Here is a 21,925-nt window from a genome sequence, read left to right as displayed (position 1 = left end):
AACCATCAAATCAAACAAGGTAGCAAAAAAGCCCACTGGTTCAACGATGACCTTAAGAAATCCATGAAGTTCTGTCGCACCCTCGAGACAGCCTGGAGATAAAACCCAACCACTGACAACCTGACCACCTTCAAGAACGCCACCCGCAAATACCACCAACTGTTCCGATCCACCAAGAAATCAGCATTCAAGGATCGACTTGACAACAACGCCCACAACAGCAAGGAACTATTCAACATCGTCAAAGAATTTACCCACCCCACCGCCGGCACCAACGACATCACTCCCTCCCAAGTCCTCTGCGACTCCCTAGCCTCATTCTTCCACAACAAAATCGCCGACATACATAACAGCTTTGAAAACCAGTCCGGAGACCAATCCGCTCCACCCACCTCCGAACCAAAACCCCCCTCCATCAACCTTTGCGCCTGGAACCCAATCACCACCGAAGACACCATCCGCCTGATGAACTCCATCCACTCAGGATCACCAACCGACCCATGTCCCCACCACATCTTCAACAAAGCAGACTCCATCATCGCACCCCATCTCCGAGACGCATCAACTGCTCCCTCAACTCCGCTACCTTCCCGGAAAGCTGGAAACATGCCGAACTCAGCGCCCTTCTGAAGAAACCCACAGCAGACCCCACTGAACTTAAGAACTACCGCCCCATCTCGCTCCTCCCATTCCCTGCCAAAGTCATTGAGAAAGCCGTCAACAATCAGCTCGCCACCTTCCTCGAATCCAACAAATCCCTCGACCCCTCACAGTCCGGCTTCCGAGCCAAACACAGCACCGAGACCGCCCTCATCGCAGCAACAGACGACATTGGAACACTACTGGACAACGGAGAAACAGTTGCCCTCATCCTACTTGACCTCTCCGCAGCCTTCGACACAGTCTGTCATAGCACCCTCATACAACGCCTCAGCAACGTCGGAATACAAGCGAAAGCATTGGACTGGATCAGCTCGTTCCTCGCCGGAAGAACCCAGAGAGTCCGCCTCCCCCCTTTTAGATCAGAGGCCACCGAAGTCACCTGCGGCGTACCATAAGGATCATCACTCAGTCCCACCCTCTTCAACGTATACATGAGTCCCCTCGCATCCATCGCGCGCCAACACAACCTCAACATCATCTCCTACGCAGACGACACCCAGCTGCTCCTCTCCCTCACCAAAGACCCAAACACCGCCAAAACCAACTTACACGAAGGAATGAAAGATGTAGCCGAGTGGATGAAGAACAGCCGTTTAAAACTGAACTCGGACAAAACGGAAGTCCTCATCTTAGGATCATCCCCCTCTGCTTGGGACGACTCATGGTGGCCACCGGCCCTGGGAACCGCACCCATACCTACAGACCACGCACGTAACCTGGGCTTCATCCTGGACTCCTCCCTCTCGATGACCAGACAAGTCAACGCCGTCTCATCATCATGCTTCAACATCCTACGCATGCTCAAAAAAATCTTCCATTGGATCCCCACCGAAACAAGAAAAACGGTCACCCACGCACTAGTCACAAGCCGACTGGATTACGGAAACACCCTTTACGCCAGAACCACAGCTAAACTACAGAAAAAACTCCAACGCATCCAAAACGCCTCAGCCAGACTCATACTAGACATCCCCCGCCAAGATCACATTTCCGGTCACCTGAAAGACCTCCACTGGCTCCCCGTCAACAAGAGAATAACGTTCTGTCTCCTCACCCCCGCACACAAAGCCCTCTACGACCTGGGACCCGAATGCCTCAACACGCGCCTGTCCTTTTACACCCCCACCCGACAACTACGATCGTCCAATCAAGCCCTCGCCGCAATTCCGCGCATCCACAGATCAACCGTGGGGGGTAGATCCTTCTCCTTCTTAGTGGCCAAAACTTGGAATTCTCTCCCCACCCACCTCCGCCTTACACAGAACCACCTCTCCTTCAGAAAGCAACTAAAAACTTGGATATTCGATAAGTAAAGTACCCTCCCTCAAGCGCCTTGAGACCCTCTGGGTGAGTAGTGCGCTATACAAATTTTTGAACTTGAACTAATATATATATTTTTTCGATATTTTTTATTTTTTATTATTATTTTTTTTTCCTTCGCAAGAGTTTTATTAACTTTTGACATTATTACAATCATTTCGCCTACAACCCGGAGGTCGGCTCCATTTCTATTCACAATTATACGTGATAATACACATCTATTCAGCCGACAACCAGCGGTCCGGCAGCAGCGGCATCAGAGCAGTCTATACAGTCAAAAAAATATCAATACCACGAATCAGTGACTCTCACTTTTGTGTTTTATAAACTAACTTAAAACTTTTGATCCTCTCTTTCCCCCTTATTGTTTAATCTTTACATTTCTCCTCTTATCTTTGCTCTTCAGCAGCTGGAGGTCACCGTGTACAACTACGCGGATGACCTCCAGCTCATCTTCGATCTGTCTACTTCCCCTTCTTCCGTTTCTAACTTTCAGTCGACTTTGACCTTCATCCGGGACTGGATGAACCACAACCAGCTGAAATTGAACCCAGACAAAACCGAGCTGGTTCTCACCGGTGGTTCGTCCAGTCCGTGGAACTCTCATTTCTGGCCACCCTCTCTTGGTCCCCCCCCCTCTCCGTCACCCACAGTCAAAACACTGGGGGTCAAAATCAACAACCAGCTCACCCTCCACTCACAAATTAGCACCGTTGTATCTTCCTGCTTCCTCACCCTTCGCACTATCCGCTCCGTCTCCCGTTTTTTTTCCCCACAGGCACTTAAGATGATCATGGCTGCACTGGTCATCTCTAGGCTAGATTACGCTAATGCCATTTACAGCGGCATCCCATTATACAGCCTGCGGAGACTCCAGTTGGTCCAGAACCAGGCGGCCCGTCTGGTCTATGGTCTCCCACGGTACCACCATTCCACACCCCTCCTCAAAGAGCTCCACTGGCTCCCGGTCAAAGAACGTTCCCTGTTCAAGATCGGGTGCATGGTCTTTCAGGCCCGACAAGGCACTGCTCCAGCCTTTATTGCCTCATTACTAAAGGAATATGTTCCTTCTAGAGAGCTTCGTTCTTCCTCTAAATCCCTCCTCCTAACCCCACGTTTCAAACGTAAAAAATGGGGCGGAACCAATTTTGCCACCCTTGCCCCCATATTTTGGAATTCCCTCCCTGATCACCTCCGTTATTCTACCCATTATCTTTCGTTCCGCAAGGACTTAAAAACCTTTCTCTTCAAACAAGCCTTTCCTGTATAATGCCCCTCCCCACCCAAGACCGGTCTCATCTTCTTCAGGAGTCAAACGAACTACTAGCGCCAAGAAACCGTACGGTATATGCTGCGCTCTACAAATGTTTTAAATTAGAAATTAGATACAGTACAGTGGAATACACCCCATCGCTCTGCCTCGTACATATGACCTGTACACCCGTGTTCCCGCTCCCTCCTTCGTGTTTGAGTCGGGTGTAAGTACCGCCTTTCAGGGGACCGTCTCGTCAGTCAAGGCGCTAAGGGGACCCCCATGCCAACATTCATCCCCTTCATTCATCCGAGTCCTCCCCATCCGAGCTATCCACTTCATCTTCTGTTAGAGGATCACATATGTCTCCCCGGTATTTATTCCAGGGTGTCCAGACTGCATTCCATTTGCGGGGGTTAGCCCTCTTTTTATACACCGCCCTTTCAGTCACCATAATCGCATCCATGTTCCTGCACCATTGATCTAGCGTTGGTGTCCCCGCCACTCCCCATTTTTGTGCTATATCCCGCTTCGCCACCATGCAACACACCGTCGTGTGGTAAATAAATAATTAATTACCGGTACTATTTTTCTATGCATTAACTAAAACAGATAGCTCAATAAATAAGAGGCAGGATCCGTGATATCTGAGTCAGAATGGGCTTTAATCAGATGGCTCGAGCCAATGGACCATCGGGTTCCATCACCTGCAAAGGTTCAGGAAGGGACAGGAATGATAGCCTAGTATCATATTAACATCATACAGTATATATAGTAAAACAGTATAATTGCATTGCATACAGTAGGCGTAACAAGTGATAAACGAAAGATAAGAACATATGAGCGTACAAAGAAGGCGTGCACAGGGCGTGCACGGAGACATGTGATGAAAACGTCACAGAAGTGTCATAAATGGGTGGATACATGGAGGGGACTACCTGGGCAGCTGAAACCTTTAACCTACTAGTGCGCGCAAACGGGCCATGACGTGTAACTGGGGAGAGCTGGGGGCTCTGACTTCTGCACTAGAAGAGGAGACTAAAGTCTGGGATGTCAGGACGACATGTACCTATAGCATATCTGGTATCTTGTGTTTGGAGTACATGTTGATAGAATATAAATGTCATCAGAGCAAAGGCTACTTGACACTAAGGCTGGTGCATGCATATATTCTACGTGTATTGCGTGTGCTATGAAACTTTTATGGATACTAATTCAGTAATTCTCTTGCATGGAGACAGGAAGACTAGACTATAGCTGAAGATGTTTATGCGGTTCGTTAGCTTTAGGAATGTGAAGCCGGGGAGCTGAACTGATAACTAGAGGCATAACATATTCTTGGCAGACAGGCAGGCAGGCCAGGCCGGGCACCGCACTGCTTGGCAGAGAGTAAGTGAAGGGTCAGGAATGCGGGAGGGGCTGTATCGCTCCTCGGAGTGGTTTCAGGAGACTGGAGCTTGAATCCGGTGTCCGGGCCCTATGAGGCCTAGGAACGGGGACAACTCGATGAATTAACGTGTACAATGTAAAACGTTGGCAACATAGGCCTAATACTCGTTGCTTTCACGAGGACTGGATAACTGGCATACTAACGTTGGACACAACTATAATTGCGTCTTTATTCGGTCAAGGGGGTAAATATGCATATCGATCATGCACATATAACATATAATGGGGAACACGTAGGGACACATGACAAGGCAAAATTCAATTTTCCTCATTCCCTCCTTGTTCCCTACGTTTCCTTCAGGAAACATCAATATTCATGATACCATCTATCTGTTCATATAGCATCATTTGCTCGTCTCGAATCTTCTTGGAACGGGACTTAGGACTTGGAATACAAGAGGTAGCGCACAAGCCGCAAATCGCAGGGCCACATTGTAAACAGAGACAACAACTGAATATGATCATTACTACTACTCCTAGGAATGACAATACTTTCCATCCCCAGGCAGATATTACACTCCAGAGCCAACCGGACCATGTCCAGGTGCCTGGATTCTGGTGTAACTGATGGGCTATTTTATGAAGTCTGGTTATAGCTGAATAAACAGACGGTGCGTTATTAGGAATGAAAATACAACAACTAGATCCGATGACTCTACAAGCTCCGCCCCTATCGGCCAGTATGACGTCAAGGACAAGGCGGTTTTGAAGGACAACAAATCTCATAGCAGATTGTTCTTCGGTTAAGTTACCTAGAGCGGAAGTAGTCTCATTCACTACTGCTTCAAGGGTTCTGGTTAGCCTACGTATTAGCTTACTATTCTGGACAGGACCTATGAAGAAAAAGAAACCTTTATTGAAGTCTGTATACTGTTCTAATGCAGTTTCAGTTTGATCGACAATTGGGGACTCGATCTCCCTTCTATGTCTGACGTGTACTAGATGTGTGTTTCTGTGATAATCGGATGGGGCTAGGAAAACTGGTGGCAGTAGGAAGGCAATGTAACATGTTCCATCCCAATCTAGGGGCAGACGTACATATGCGGTCTGACCACACACAAAATACGAATGACGTGAGGCTTTGAAAGTAGACTTCCCACTGTCACTATACTCGACCACAGTAGTACAATCACTGTGTCCTAGATGTACTGAACCATTCTTTCTGACACATAATTCGCCTTTCACTGGTAGGACTGTAATAGCAGGCAAGTCTGGAGTAGTCTCAGACTGAACATTCAAAACCATGAAATTCGAGGAATAATTACCTAGATCATATACTTCATTCTCTAGATCTAACCCTGTTCTATGGGAAAGACCTTCCTTGTCTGGGAAACATGTTCTATTCAGAAGGGACTTATCGTCTGAGGATGATGTTAACGTAAACCATGCTCCACACGAACCATTGTGTGAAAACGGATAGGGAAAAAGTGGCAGAACTCCCTTCGGTGTCTGGAAAGGGGGGAGTCGACCACACACCCAACAATTAGTGGCATTGCTAGTCTGGTGTGAATAGTGTAACATTCGGATAAAAGTATTGTTGCGCATGGCAAGTCTGTAGGACAACTCGTGTGGAGGTAGTTCACTAAAAGTGTGCTCTACTTTTTTTATTATTATTATTATTATTATCATTAGAGAAAAGATGTACATGTGAATCAATAGGAGGAAATATACATGTAAAACATAACTTATGCATGACAATAAAGTGGCGATACATCTGCTGCGCAGATTTTTACAGTAACGTATTTTCTTGGAGTTTCGACTAACTCTCTCACTATGGGGGTCTATCTCATACATGTCAGGAACCTGTCTAACCGCTTCACCCGAGAGGGACTTAAACAATTAAACTGTCTGACTTGCTAGACCTGAGCTTAAGTTTATACTCCTGCTGCGGAGTTTTCTCTAACAGGGGGAGTTTAGAGTCAGTATCTGGGCAGTCCTTGAAAAAAGTCTTTGGACGGAGTCCATGAAAAAGCTTGATGTGACTGGAGTGGAGCCATCCCTTGCGGCCCTCCACTTTTACGGCGGTCCTTGTGGTCATCAGAACGAGTTTCGGCTCTTTCCAGCGGGGCTCCAGGGGACTTGAACGATCAAAGTTCCTTACGAGTACGAGGTCGCCTGGTATGACCTCGTGCGGTTTCACTTGAGTGTTGTCTGGAAAGGCAGCCGCAACCTGTGAACGACAAGAGAGTAGTGCAGACATCAAGGAAGCTAGGTAATCTGTCAGCATATTACTGTCTACATCGGTAATTTTACGTGGCATAGGTGTACCCCACATGTTCGGGGGACGACCGAAAACAACCTCGAAAGGTGACAGACCTGAACGGGAGTGAGCGACCATTCTCATGTAAAAAAGGGCGACTGGCAGAGCTACCATCCAATCTACGCCTTTCTCGGCACAAACCTTTGCAATGCGGATTTTCAGAGTCTGATTATGTCTCTCGACGAGGCCAGCTGCCTCGGGGTGTCGCACGCAGTGGAACTTCCACTGGTACCCTAACAGAAGAGATACTTGTTTCATGAGTTCGGATGAGAATGGCTGGCCGTTGTCTGAATACACGACCCTGGGCAAACCATAGCGAGGGAAATACTCACGAACCAGCTGCCTGGCAGTGGTCGCAGCAGTGTAATCTGGGACGGGATAGGCTTCTGTCCATCTACACAAAGCGCATACAACTACGAGGACATACTTGAAACCTCGACATCGATCCATCTGAATATAATCCATCTGGAGGACTTCAAAAGGGTGGTCAGGAGGATGGAATCCACCTTGTTCCACCGGAACACCTTTACCTGGATTGAACTGACAACATATCATGCAGGTACGTACTTTCTGTTTGGCTGCTGCTCGTAAATGCTTGTTAAACCAAATATTCTGGATGCTGTCTAACATGGCTTTTTCTCCTAAATGTGCTGGACTATGTGCGGTGTTGATAATGACTTGAACCATAGAGTCGGGGAGAAACCATGTGGCTTTTCCCTTCGTCAACCATCCCTGATCTGTCTGGACCCCTCCTTGTTCAGACCATTTCTTGATTTCGTCTGGCGTAGCATGTGTCTGTATGTCTAGTACATCTCGTGTAGGGTCCTTAACTGTCATACAAGTAGTCTGATCTAGAACATCTGTCATTGTCGTGTTAACTGGAATGTCTGGAGTCTGAGCTGTAAGCTTGGCTGTTCGATCTGCTAGATCGTTACCTTGGGAAATGGTGTCAGTGGCTTTCGTATGTGCTTTGCACTTCATAATGGCAATGGTTTTCGACAAATGTATTGCTTCTAACAGAGCTTGAATGAGGGGACCATGCTGAATCTTGGCTCCATGAGAGGTCATGAAACCTCTTTCTTGCCAGAGTACTCCAAAGTCGTGTACGACTCCGAACGCATAACGTGAATCTGTATATATGTTTACTTTCAGGTTCTTGGCTCGTATGCAGGCTTGGGTCAGGGCGATGAGCTCTGCTGCTTGAGCAGACAAGGTGTCAATACGATGTGTTTCTATAACTTCAGTTTCAGTAGTCACTGCATACGCGGCTACTAGTTCTCCTGTATTTGTTCTCATACATGAACCATCCACATAAAGTGTCAGGTCTGGATCAGGTAATGCAATGTCTGTGAAGTCTTGTCTTGGCTTTGTCATGGTGTTAATAACTTCCACGCAGTCATGTGTGGCAGGATTCGATGTAATCGAGGGTAACAGTGTAGCAGGATTTAAAATGTTGCAGCGTCTGATTTCTATGTGTGGCTGAAACAGTGTCAGTTCATATCCTGTTAAACGTGCAATTGTCAAGTGCTGAGTCTGTGTTCGATTTAAAAGAACTTCCACGGAGTGTGGAACTTGTACTGTCAGGGAGTGTCCTAACACTATGGAATCACTTTGTCTGATAGCTAGAGCTGTGGCTGCAACTGACTTGAGGCACGCAGGCAGAGCCTGGGCTACTGGATCTAATGTGCTAGAAAAATAAGCACAAGGCTTGTGTTGTCCTGCTTGATCTTGCGTGATAACAGATAATGCTGTACCATCACGTTCAGTGACAAAAAGTGTAAAAGGCTTACTGTAGTTTGGTGTCGCTAACACAGGTGCATTACATGAAGCTTTCTTTAACTCGTTAAAAACAAGTGTATGTTCCTGGGTCCAAGGGAGGACAGTCGATGTCGCTGCCTCCTGTGTCGTTAACTGTATCAGTGGTTTAGCTAGATATGCGTACTGAGGAATCCATTGTCTGCAGTAAGAAGTGAGGCCGATAAAAGCTCGTACCTCCTTCTGTGTCTTGGGCTGTGGAAGATGTGCTATTAACTGGATACGGTCAGGTGTCAACTGTCTACCCCTCTTGGACAGTAAGTGTCCAAGGTATACCACTTGCTGGACACAGAATTGCAGTTTCGAAGGGGACACCTTGTGCCCCATGTCGGCCAGAAAATACAGGACTGTCAGTGACGCACGTTCGCAGTCACGTTCTGTACGGGCTTTGATTAATAGATCATCGACATACTGGAGCAGGGCAGTGTCAGTTGGCATGTGAATACTGTCTAGTTGTCTCTTAAGTGCTTGACTGTAAATACTAGGACTCTCTGTGAAACCTTGAGGAGCTCGTGTGAATTTATAGCTTCTTCCATTTAAACAGAATCCGAAAAGAAACTGGCTGTCTGGATGAATGGGGACACTAAAGAATGCGTTCTTGAGATCAATAACAGTAAAGAACGTAGCTTCAGAATCAATGGCAGTCAATAGGGAAGAGATATCTGGAACTACAGGGCACTGGGGTATGATACATTTATTAAGTTCTCGGAGGTCAATCACTAATCGATAAACTGGAGGTGCATTTGGATCAGTACGTTTAAGAATCGGAATGATAGGAGAATTACATACATTGGAGTCAGTTTCTACAACCACTCCTTGAGCAATGAGCTCGTCAAAAATTTTCGATAAGGCTGCTACAGCCTCAGGTGGCAATTTGTACTGTCGGATTCGTGGTAATACAACACCTTGTTTCAGAGTGACACGATATGGTGTAATGTGCATACAACCTACATCAGTTGGACCTTGCGCCCATAAATGCTGTGGTACATTCAGTAATCTTGGGTCAAAATCTCGTAACACATAATGACCTTTAAAATCACGTAAAAGCAATCTCACTCCTTCTGGGGAGCAGCATATTACCGCTCCTAATTCTTTCAATGTTTTAATACCTAGTAAATTTTCAGGACAGGATTTCGTAAGTAACAAGTCTGTAGTTCGGCACAATGGACCAACTTCTAGGGAAACTGGTTTCGATATTTCATTAACAATAGGCTTTCCTGAAAATCCCAGGGAAACGTTTCTTGAGCCTGAGAGTGGAGCCCCTGGAACCTCGTCATGACTGATGGTAGTCCTACTTGCCCCTGTATCAATCAGAAACTTTCTGTCTTTCCCTAATACTTGACTGTGTACATAGGGACCCTCTTGATCTACAGGAACCTCGATGAGAGGCAAGCCAACCTCCCTCTCTAGGCTGTTTCATGAATACTGCTGATACTCTGGATACTCTGTCTGGGCATACTGGTACATCTGCTGTGTAACGTGTTGTGTGGCAGCTATAGGCTGCGGTGCTGTAACTGTCTGTTGTGCGTTCTGCGGTGGCTGGGAATTCTGCGGAACATGTTCCTGTCTAGGAGGACGTGGTCTTTCTTTAGTCTTACCTGTAGCTATACTGTGTTTCAGAACTGCACATTCTTTTATATAATGACCTGGCTGTTTACAGTAATTGCATGTCCCTTTAACGGGAGCTGCAGAATGACTAGTCTGATTCGGACCCCTCTTCTGACTATCTTGTGGAACAGACTGTGCAACTAGTACTTTCATTTTCGTGTCTTTCATACGTCTTCTTTCGTGTTCTTGCTCTTCCCTGATTCTGTTCTGGTGATACTGTAACATCTGGAGCATTTGCGACGGGGTATTAGCTTGCCAAGTACTTTCGACTTTCAATACTCTATTCTTAACTGCGGTAAAGAATTCTCAACTAGTTTAGTAACAAAAAGATGTGGATACGATTCACTACTTGTTTTCAGACCGCTATTAATAATGAAACATTTCTCGAATCTAGAATAAAAATCACTAGTGTCTTCGTCTTGTTTCTGTTTACAGGCTGAGATGGCATCCCAATCTTCCTTTTTCGTGGCTAGTAATCTTGGCAAGACTTGTATTAACAGTTCGGGCAAATCTTTGGCTTTATCCCCAAGACCAGTACCTGGGACTCGTGCATTATCTTCGTTCTCTAACGCGGTCCAGTCTATCTTTTTCTCTCCCACCTCCCATTCTTTTTCTTTCAGTTTTTCATATATGCCCGCAGGCAACAGGACCTTTAACATTTTGATGATATCAGGATACGTGTATTCTCCCATACGGAGCATGTCTTTTAATTCTCGATGGAACCCTGCTGTATCTTTATCGTGACAGGGTATTAACTTTTTCATTTCTAGTAGTTCTATTTTCGTGATAGGGGTGTAAACAAATACTCGTTCGAGATTACCCCCCGCTCCCTTAACTGGATGCACTTCTCGTAATGGATTCTGTCTGTCTATGTAGAATGGGGGTGAAACAGGAACAAAATGCGGAGTCAGGAACGTTCTGTATTTGTGGCGCTGTTCTAAAATGACGCTAATTAGATCGGTACCTAGACCTTTCCATCTGTTTAGGAGTAACTCGTTCAATACATTATATAAGGGACCTGGATCAGAATGCTGACTCTCGTACAGTGTGATGAGGTGCTGGATCATGTACATACCCACCAGTCTCTGCTCGGCTGGGGGCAGTTTCAGAAACATTTGAGCCACTACTTCGTCTGGAAACGTGGTAGAATCACTAACCCATCGGACTGCTGATCGGGCTAGTTCTTGTTCATGCATGGTACTAAGCTCACTGTAACCTATTCGTAATTTCAGAACTTTATCGGTAGCCTGGAATACTTGTTCAAGAGAACACTGTTCTGGTACGGGAGGAGGAAAAACTTTCTTGTAATCTAGGCGTGAATGTCTATCTGAAGATCTCGTTCTGCCTACATATGCTATTCTGGTGGGATTCTCGCTATCTACCTCTTCGTCTGAAGAGTCATTCTCTTTCTCGGCTACTCTCTTTTCTTCCTCCTTTTGGTGTATACTTATAATTTCTTTGCGGATCTTTGTGTACATAGATTCTATACAATTTTGTGTTCTGTGTTTTCCTTCTGTTATATTGTCACTCCATCTGGTCAGGACTTTCATATCTTCCTTGTTTTTATCAGGATAATCTTGTTCTCTTATTAAACAATTTATCAGAAATTGCAAAATCATGCCTTGAATCTCGACTTTCCTGTGTGCCATAGCTTCGTGAATACTTTCTGGATTCTCCCCTGTTTGGATAAAATGATATATTCTGTCTAGATGTTGTTCCATATTCGATATGGTAACCAAGAAGCTTGCAACTCGCCGTAAACGTATGGAATATATTAACATGCTATCTTCGCCTGGCACTGGATCATATCTACAATCAGGTCCACACTCAGTAAGATACTTTCTGAGGGCTACATACGTAGCCAGTTTTGGCGTACGCTGTAACGCTACATCTCTCAGTGTCCGTCGCCTTGTTTGAGGCGGGGTGATAGGAGTACCTCCCCCTGCTCCTCCTGAACTGGAATCGTCAGCTAATACTGAATGTGCGGCTGCTGGTAACGTGACTGGTACAGTAGGAGTACGTAATGTGGGTTGATCCTGGGGAACTGGCACATGGACAGGACCAACGACTGGAGGCACAGTAATTACATTAACAAGAGGTGGAAGTTGAACCGGTGCAGGATTCGTATTAGCATATTCTGGGACAGTGTCGTCTAAATAGGAAGAAAGAAAAATTTCGGCTGCAGTCGGTTTATGACGCAGCTTAGTCAGGACCAAGGGTGGCGGTAAATTACAGGATATTTCCGGGGTCGCCTTCGGCAAACCCTCGGCGAGAAGGGGATACATACCTTTAATAAGGGCATTTCTCTGTCTGTCTGACTTTTCTGCTCTAACTCGTTCACCTTCTTCGATTAATTCCCTTTCTCGGGCTTTTTCTGAGGATTCTCTACTTAATTCTGCTTTTCTGAATTCTTTCTCGGTTCTTTTATGGGATTCTTTACGCCATAATTCTATGGCATCTTTCTGGGATTGTCTGGCTTTCTTTTTCCATAATGCTTCTTCTACTCTCATGATGCACTCGGCATCCCATGTTCCTGAAACAGGCCATCTATATTTCTCTTCGAGATGTTTGGTATAATCAACCCATAAATCTAGATACAGTATGGCATCTAAGCCATGCTTATGATACATGAAATGTCCAGGACTGTCCCTGGGAGGGACAGGAACTGATTCTTCGAGTAACCCTTTTCTGGTTTTTATCTGACGTAGTTTCGAAAACAGCGGCATATTTGAACCGAACTTGAACTTGAACACAATACACAATGAACACAGTAATGAATAGCAAAACAATCATTCATACCACGACATCAAGAACACATTAATAACAGTTCGAACAGAATACTACCTGATACATTGAAAACACAATACTTGAATTTCTCGAGAACGGACTTACTAGAATTACTGGATGCACTGCTAAAACAGTACAGAACATACCGGTCTCCTAAAGAGACACGTCATACCGTATCCACCTAGGTGAACACGTCGGACCGGATCTGTGTACCCAAACCCGTCGGACCGGGCACAAATTAATGAACACCCGTCTAGATACCCCCAGCAACGGTACTCACCGGGAAGCAAAACTGAAGGCCTCGGACTGGACTGGACTGCTACGACGTCTGGTTACTGCTACGCACTACGCATGCGCTTCGGGCTTCGGGCTTCGGTTACAGGTGGGCCTCCGGATACCTCGGACCTTGCTCTCTCGGCTTGGGCTTGGTCGGGACGAACCGCCTTCCTCACCGCCTCGTCTGGATGCCGGACCGCAGTTTCCGTCTCCTCCGTGGGCCTGAGGGAGACTTGAAGCAGAAATATCTGCACGTGCACGTGGGGTTCCGTCACGGCTGTAGAAGGGTCAGGGGGCCTGCGTTACATCGCCGGCGCGTGGGGAAGGGGCTCGTACCTATTCGGGTGCCATTTATGTGGTAAATAAATAATTAATTACCGGTACTATTTTTCTATGCATTAACTAAAACAGATAGCTCAATAAATAAGAGGCAGGATCCGTGATATCTGAGTCAGAATGGGCTTTAATCAGATGACTCGAGCCAATGGACCATCGGGTTCCATCACCTGCAAAGGTTCAGGAAGGGACAGGAATGATAGCCTAATATCATATTAACATCATACAGTATATATAGTAAAACAGTATAATTGCATTGCATACAGTAGGCGTAACAAGTGACAAACGAAAGATAAGAACATATGGGCGTACAAAGAAGGCGTGCACAGGGCGTGCACGGAGACATGTGATGAAAACGTCACAGAAGTGTCATAAATGGGTGGATACATGGAGGGGGCTACCTGGGCAGCTGGAACCTTTAACCTACTAGTGCGCGCAAACGGGCCATGACGTGTAACTGGGGAGAGCTGGGGGCTCTGACTTCTGCACTAGAAGAGGAGACTAAAGTCTGGGATGTCAGGACGACATGTACCTATAGCATATCTGGTATCTTGTGTTTGGAGTACATGTTGATAGAATCTAAATGTCATCAGAGCAAAGGCTACTTGACACTAAGGCTGGTGCATGCATATATTCTATGTGTATTGCGTGTGCTATGAATCTTCTATGGATACTAATTCAGTAATTCTCTTGCATGGAGACAGGAAGACTAGACTATAGCTGAAGATGTTTATGCGGTTCGTTAGCTTTAGGAATGTGAAGCCGGGGAGCTGAACTGATAACTAGAGGCATAACATATTCTTGGCAGACAGGCAGGCCAGGCCGGGCACTGCACTGCTTGGCAGAGAGTAAGTGAAGGGTCAGGAATGCGGGAGGGGCTGTATCGCTCCTCGGAGTGGTTTCAGGAGACTGGATCTTGAATCCGGTGTCCGGGCCCTATGAGGCCTAGGAACGGGGACAACTCGATGAATTAACGTGTACAATGTAAAACGTTGGCAACATAGGCCTAATACTCGTTGCTTTCACGAGGACTGGATAACTGACATACTAACGTTGGACACAACTATAATTGCGTCTTTATTCGGTCAAGGGGGTAAATATGCATATCGATCATGCACATATAACATATAATGGGGAACACGTAGGGACACATGACAAGGCAAAATTCAATTTTCCTCATTCGTCCATATCCTCCCCTGGCGTGTGATGTCAGTCGGGCCCCATATGTGTAATAAGGCCATACGGGGTTCTGGTACCAGTGTCGTGGCAAGCGTCTGCGAAATGGTACGCGCTGTACGCCTCCAGTAGTCCGCAATTTTCGGGCACTCCCAGAGTGTGTGTAGGAAGGTACCCTCCCCACCACATCCCCTCAGACAGTGTGGATTATCAGTCCTGTGCAGTTTATATAGGGTTGTCCTAGTGAAGTATATGCGGTGGAGGACCTTCAGTTGGACCAGACGGAACCTCGCCGAGATGCCTGCCTCTCTGTGGGAGGCTAGCGCCTCGTTCTATTCAGTTTCGTCCATTTCCCCCAACTCTCCCACCCATTTTTCTCCCAGTTTGAGTAAGGGGTCTGGCAGGTTATGTAGTATTTTACGGTATGTGAGAGAGGTGGCGCTCGTGTGCATAAAGTCTGTTAACAGTCTGTCTTCCAACGGCGAAGACTCCGGTATCGTAGACCCCGCTGGAATTACTGTCATGAGTGCATGTCGAATTTGGATATAACGATATGTTTCGGTGGGGCCTAGTTGATAGGTCTGTTGCAGTTGTGTAAATGGGACCACACCACCCTCCACCCACATGTCTCCTACCGTTGATATTCCTATGGTATCCCATGCATCAAACCCTTTGGATTGTCTCAGACTGCCAAGCGCCCTGGTGTCCCACAAGGGCGTCATTCTCGTTATGACTCCCTTCCATTTAAGCTTCGCCTGTGCGCTGTGCCAGAGAGTCGCTGTGTGTTTTGTCGGCCCTAGGAGCTTATTTACCTTCCCTCTATGATATAGCGGCGCCAGCAAACCCGGCAATCCTAGTTGACATCTGTCTGCCATGTTAGCAGGGTCGTTCTGTGGGGCATGAAGCCACTGATTTACAACTTTCAATTGCGCCGCCCAGTAGTACAGTTGCAGGTGGGGCAGAGCTATCCCTCCATCATACCAGCCTCTCGTGAGCTTTACATGCGCTATTCGGGGCGGGTGCTCATCCCACAGCAGGTTATTCACCGCCGCTGTCACCTGCCAGATATAACCTGCAGGCACTACGCTAGGGGCATTCTCTAACACATACAGGAAGCGAGGCAGCGCCAGCATTTTAAATAGCGCCGCTCTGCCTAACAACGTCAGTGGAAGGGTCTTCCAGTGTCTGACGTCTCCTCTCAATCTAGTCAATGGAGGCAGCAAATTTTTCGCGTAGAAAACCGTGTTGTCACGCGTGACGTGTATACCCAGATATTTAAAGGAGGAGCCCGCCGTTAGTAAGGGGCAGTCAGCCGATAGTGTGGGGGAGGGACCCCGCAGCACGTACATGACAGACTTGGTCCAGTTTATTCTATATCCCGATGTCCGCCCGTGCGTTTCACAAAGTGCCAGCAACGCAGGGATCCCGTCGTCAGGGTCCGTGAGGTATATTAACATATCGTCAGCGTATAGGGAAACCCTGTCTTCCCAGCCGTCTCCCCATACGATCCCCCGTAGCATCGTCGTGGCCCTAAGTGTCACCGCCAGCGGTTCAAGGGCTAATGCAAAGAGTAGTGGCGAGAGCGGGCATCCCTGCCTCGTCCCCCTGCTCAAAGGTATCTCACGGGAGATATGGCCATTCGCCGTCACCCGTGCCACTGGATCGGTATAGAGCAGTCGCACCCAAGCTATATACTTGGGGCCAAAGCCCATATGAGCCAGCACCGCAAGGAGGTAGCCCCATTCCACCATATCGAATGCCATCCTAGCATCCAAGGAGAGAATGACCGTCGGTGCAGTCAACAGCGATGCACGGGCCACCGCACCATGGACTCGCCGGAGGTTCAGTGCCGTGCTTCTGTGTGGCATGAAGCCCGATTGGTCCGGGTGAATGAGCTGGGCGAGGTGTGGCATTAACCTGGTGGCTAGGAGTTTTGCTAAGATTTTAGCCTCTATATTGAGGAGTGAGATCGGGCGGTAGGAGCCACAGTCCTCTGGCGGTTTACCGGGTTTCGGGATCGCCACGATGGTGGCCTGTCGTTGATCATGGGGCAACACCCCCTTGGCTAGACTGTCTTTGTACATAGCTAACAGATGCGGGCTTAGTGTATCCGACATTGCTTTGCACCATTCAATCGGGACACCGTTGGGGCCCATAGCTTTCCCTGAGTTTATCATGTGTATGGCTCCCTGGACTTCCTCCACCGTGAAGTCGGCTTCAAGGTCATCCACAGCATCTTGCGACAAGGTTGGTGTCGGCACATTTCGCAATGCTGCCTCCGCCATCTCCGTCGTGACCTCCTCCTCAGGGGTATAGACCTCCTGAAAGTGATCCGCCAGTAGTTCCACTATCACTGCTGGTCGCGTGTGCAGCTCACCATCCCCGTCTGCCAGTTGCAATATACTCCTGGCCCCCCCCCCTTCTATTCCAGCCATGCCAGGAGCTTACTTGCCTTGTCCCCCACATCATATACAGTCTGCGTTGTAGCGGTTATGTGCTCCATGGCCCTCTTCTTCAGGTGGTCAGTGTGGAGCTGCTGACTCAACCGGAGGGAGTGTAGGGTGTCAGGTGACGGATCCTTCGTGTGCGCTGTGTGCGCCTCAGCCAGGCGGAGCTCCAAGTGTGCGGTTTCGAGGTCCTGTGTGCGTCTGTACCCACCGATAGTCGATATCGCTTGACCCCTGAGAACCGTTTTATATGCTTCCCAAAGGGTAGTGGGGGAGTCTACTGAGTCCACGTTTTCCGCGAAATAGTTATGGGTCACCTTTTTCAGTTCCTTTTTTATTGCTGGGACTGCTAGATATCCCGGTCGTAATTGATACATTCGTCTATACGCCCGTTCCGGACATGATAGCGTGAGAGTTAAGGGAGAATGGTCAGATATACCCCTTGGTCTGATTTGAATTGCATCTACGCTGAGACGACCCTCCCCCAAGGTGAAAAAGTAGTCAATGCGTGAAAGGCTGTTATGTGTCGCTGAGTAATATGTGTATTGTTGTTCACTGGGGTGCATAGTGCGCCACAAATCTACCAAACCCTGCGAGTCCACAAATTCTCTGAATCGGGAGGTGGCCGGGGCATACTGCCGCGTCGGAAATCTGTCCTGAGCGTTGTGCATTACCGCATTAAAGTCACCTCCCACTATCACGTCACCCCCCGGAAGTTCCAGTAGGAACTTCCCCAATGCAGGAAGCGCTACGCTGTGTAGCGCCGGGGGGATGTAGACCGATACTATGGTTAGTGGTTTACCCTCCCATTGGGCCCAGACTGCCGCAAATCTGCCTTGATCATCTGTTTTTGTGGAGGTGAGCAGGAACGGGGACGACCTACGCAGCAGAATCTCGTTCCCCTCGAACCCGAGGTGAAGTCAGAATGCGCCACCATGTGGTACCCCTTCCTATTTAGTGCCTGACTAGCAGTGCCCACCAAGTGTGTCTCCTGTAATAGCACCAATGCCGGTGCCGCCCTCTTGATGCCCTGTATCACTAAGCCCCTCTTGATTTTGTCCCCCAGTCCTCTTACATTCCAAGTCATAAGATGCAGCGGAGCCACCTGTGTCAGCTGGTGGATGTCTACCCCTGCAGCGTCAGCCCGTGTGTCGTGTGCCATGGTGCAAATCGGGGTGCAGCCAACCTGACCGTTATTACGCAACTCCTATATACATAGCGGGAAATGACAGTGTCTTTGTGCAAAGCTATCTCGCATTGTGTACCTTCATCCTGCGTTAAACATGTATCCACCCCCTGTATCGAGGTTATTACATTCTGAAATAACTGAACAATAAACAACACCATCTGTATTGAGGTGTAAACTGTGAAACTCATCCCTTCCTGAACACCCCCCCTCCCTGCCCTCATGCCAAACGGACCCAAAACTGCCCGCCTCCCCAACCTAGCAGAGTGCTTAGCCCCTAAATAGAACTTGATACTTGCTCGTTGAGGGGAGGAGTGCTCCACGACCCGCGGCCCCTCATACTCTCTCCGGGGGGCCCTTCACCCGATATCCAGGGTCAGTCTCTCAGGCCGCCTGTTTCATGTCCATCAAATTGTAGTCACCGGGTGTTCATTGTTCTGGCGCCGAAGCATCGTTCAGTCTGTCCGACTCATCTGACCGTTCCCTGTCTGTGCGGTCAGGGGTCGACGAGCCCGCGCGGCCTCTCTCTGCCTGGTCACCCTTTTTCCTGTTCCCTCGGCGGTGTTGGGCAGCCGGCCTCCACCCATCAAGCCATTCTCGCGCCACCTCAGGATTGTCAAAGAACCAAGTCTTGTTCTCCGCTACTATTCGCAGTTTGGCTGGAAAGATCATAGAATACTGAATTTCTCGGGATCTCAGTTCTCTTTTAACATCCAGGAATGTCTTCCTCCGACGCGCGACCTCTGCGGTGTAATCCGGAAAGAAAGCAATCGTCGCATTCTGTATCTTGATCGGAGGGGATCTCCGTGCCGCCTGCAATACGGCATCCCTATCTCGGAAGTTGAACATGCGCGCCAGAATGGGTCTCGGAGGCGCTCCCAGTTGTGGCCTGCCCCCTGGTACTCTGTGCGCTCTCTCCACCGAGAAGAACGTTGATAGACCCTTGGGCTTCAGTTCGGTTTTGATCAGTTCTTCGACATAGAGGTCCATTGCTTCCGTGCCTTCCGATTCTGGAACACCCAAAATCCTTATGTTGTTGCGTCTTGACCGCCCTTCCTGGTCGTCCAGCTTGTCTCTCAGTGCTCTATTCTCTGCCTTGACACGTTCCATCGCCGTCTGCAACTCCGACACATCCTCCACCAGCGATTTAGTGACTACTTCCAGTGAGCCCACCTTTTCCGACATTTTATGAAGATCCGCACTCAGTAATGTAACCTCTGTGGAGATGGATCCCACCGTGGTTTGCACCTGTTGCAAAGTGCGCATCACATCATCCAGCGTCGCCTTCGAGCCCCCGCTAGCACCTTCTACCATTTGTTTGCCGGGTGGCCTGGTCTCAATTGGCGAGGACGCTCCCCTGTTGTACGCATACTTCTCGAGGCGGGTCTGCGTCGCATTCCCTCTGGTACCCTTCCCGGCCATCGCACTGGAGATTGCTGCGTGTGTTTGTTGCGTCCGTTCCCGGTGCCGCAGTCTCGGTAAGTTTGCAGGTTCGCGCCACCTGGCTCAGCCTTGTGACCAATGTTCCTTACAGGCTTCGGTGCCCGAGGGGGGGGATAACGTGAGAAGCAATCTAGGATGTCACGTGTATGCACACTGGGTAGAGGAGTATCGTCAGCAGGGGCCTGCGCCGTCCGGCTGGTGCTTTGGTACCGCTAGAGTCCCCAGCTATCGCCTGTTGGGCGCCCACCACGCCTGGCTTACAGCTCCCACTCCTCTGGCACTCCCTTGCGCAGTTTCTTCACGCGGGGTGGGCAGCTCCGCCCTGTTCGTCCCGCGACCCGCCGGGGCCCAGCCGCCACTCTCGCCCCCCTCGACTGAAGTGTCGGGGAAAGTCTGCCAAGTGGTCCAATGGGGGGTGTGGGGGGGCCTCGCACCCCAGCCGTGTGTCCTCGCGCCCCCTGCCCGGTCTCCCCACTAGGGAGGGTCCTCACTCACCGGGTGCCTCAGGTCTCAGGCCCGGAGCCTACGTCAACCCGGCAGTCGCACCCTGACTCGCGCCGCTCTCCAACAAACTGTGCCGGACCCAAGGGGGGGTCAGGCGCGTCCGGCGGCAGAGTCGCTGCGGTGGTCTGGCCGTCCCCTTCGGCTGTTCTCGACCGGCGCTGCTCTGGTGCACTTCGAGCGGGCGCTTCCGGTCCGGCCAGTCCCCACTCCTCGCACTTCCGGACGGGGTGGCTCAACACTCGCTGTCTCGGCTTCGAATCGCCGCTCAGGCCGCGCAGGTCGCCAGTGCCCAGTCGATCACCCGGTGTCCAATCTTCACCGGAGGTGCAGCCTTCGAGTCCGCCCGGCCTCGGGCTTCAGGCGCCCCCCAAAAGAGATAAATGGTGCGTCGGATGGAAGGTCGGATATTCGGAGAGGCCGCTCAGTTCACGGAGCTAATCCTCTAAGCCGCCGCCATGCCTGGCTGCAAGCCACGCCCCCCTTTTTCGATATTTTTGATTCAATATTTTTGTACTTACCTGTTTGTAGATAGGATTTCGATATTTTGTCTTTCTATATTTTGTCTTCGATATTTTTTTCATCTATATTTTTGTATTCTATATTTTTTCAGTGATCCAGGGAAAACCACCCAGATGGTAAAAAAAGCGTATTTTAGAACTCCAGTCGAGGATTCGCTGTGGAGTTGAAAATGCCCCACTTGTAGATCACTTTAGCCAGGCAAAACATACAGAGAAGGAGATGACATGGTGGGTGATTGAGGTGGTGAAGCCGACTATCAGACAAAAGAATGTCAAACATAAATATATATATATCCCAAGAGTTTTGATCTACCGTCGAGCTTATAGCTGTAAAAACTAATGTTTCAATGTTAGCACTGTGGAAATCATGTCGTCTCTCAATGTATCCATGTGAATGCCATATTCTCTGGTTTTATTAAATTCAGAATGTGAGCACGAAACATCAATATAAGCGACAGAATGTGTTTCAAAATGTGCTAAGACTTAACGACGGCTGAGTGAGGTGTCTAACTGTCAGATTTGAAATAAGTATTGATCCTACTTGGAAATGAAGGCTCCTTATCAGCTAGGATGCATTGCACCAATCTCATTATACAAACTAAGGGCCATATGTATCAAGCAAATTTGCATTCGCAAACGCCCAAATTCTGCGAATTTCGGCGTTTGCGAATGCAAATTTACCTAATGGTATGTATTAAGATAAATCTGGTGCAAAACAAAAAATTGCAAAATTTGCGATTCCTTATTTTGCAATTTCATTTAAGGAATCGCAAATTTTGCAATTCCTTAAATGCAATGTATGAAGCAAAACAAAAAAATGCAAATTGTCCTTAAGGAATCGCAAATTACCACCAACTTCAAGTTGGTGCTAATTTGCAAATTCCT

This window comes from Lissotriton helveticus, chromosome 6, assembly GCF_964261635.1.
Source record: "Lissotriton helveticus chromosome 6, aLisHel1.1, whole genome shotgun sequence".
NCBI classification, from domain to species: domain Eukaryota; kingdom Metazoa; phylum Chordata; class Amphibia; order Caudata; family Salamandridae; genus Lissotriton; species Lissotriton helveticus.
The sequence above is the reverse complement of the archived record's forward strand: the minus strand, read 5'-3'. Positions refer to the sequence as shown.